Below are 867 nucleotides of genomic sequence, written 5' to 3'. Positions count from 1 at the left end.
TCTTAAATGAGGCCATTTACCCATAGAGGGTGCCAGGCCCGTATAACGTTAATGATTACTAGATGGTGTTTCCAAAGAGTCGTGTTGCTTGATAGTGCAGCACTAAGTGGGTGGTAAACTCCATCTAAAACTAAATATAACCATGAGACCGATAGTAAACAAGTACCGTGAGGGAAAGTTGAAAAGAACTCTGAATAGAGAGTTAAATAGTACGTGAAACTGCTTAGAGGTTAAGCCCGATGAACCTGAATATCCGTTATGGAAAATTCATCATTAGAATTGTAATATTTAAACAATATTATAATAATAGTGTGCATTTTTTCCATATAAGGACATTGTAATCTATTAGCATATTAATTTATCATAAAATTATGGCATATAGTTTATTTCAATTAAAATGCTTGCGTTTTAACATGAAATAAAAGCTGTAAATTTGATAAAGTGCTGATAGATTTATATAAATACAGTGCGTTAATTTTTCGGAATTATATAATGGCATGATTATCATTGATTTTTGTGTTTATTATATGCACTTGTATGATTAACAATGCGTAAGATTCAGGATACCTTCGGGACCCGTCTTGAAACACGGACCAAGGAGTCTAACATATGTGCAAGTTATTGGGATATAAACCTAATAGCGTAATTAACTTGACTATTAATGGGATTAGTTTTTTAACTATTTATAGTTGATTAACACAATCCCGGGGCGTTCTATATAGTTATGTATAATGGTATTTATATTATTTATACCTCTAACTAGAACGTACCTTGAGCATATATGCTGTGACCCGAAAGATGGTGAACTATACTTGATCAGGTTGAAGTCAGGGGAAACCCTGATGGAAGACCGAAACAGTTCTGACG

The sequence above is a fragment of the Drosophila mojavensis genome, unplaced genomic scaffold, assembly GCF_018153725.1.
Source record: "Drosophila mojavensis isolate 15081-1352.22 unplaced genomic scaffold, ASM1815372v1 contig_55, whole genome shotgun sequence".
Classification (NCBI taxonomy): domain Eukaryota; kingdom Metazoa; phylum Arthropoda; class Insecta; order Diptera; family Drosophilidae; genus Drosophila; species Drosophila mojavensis.
Note: the sequence above shows the minus strand (reverse complement) of the source record.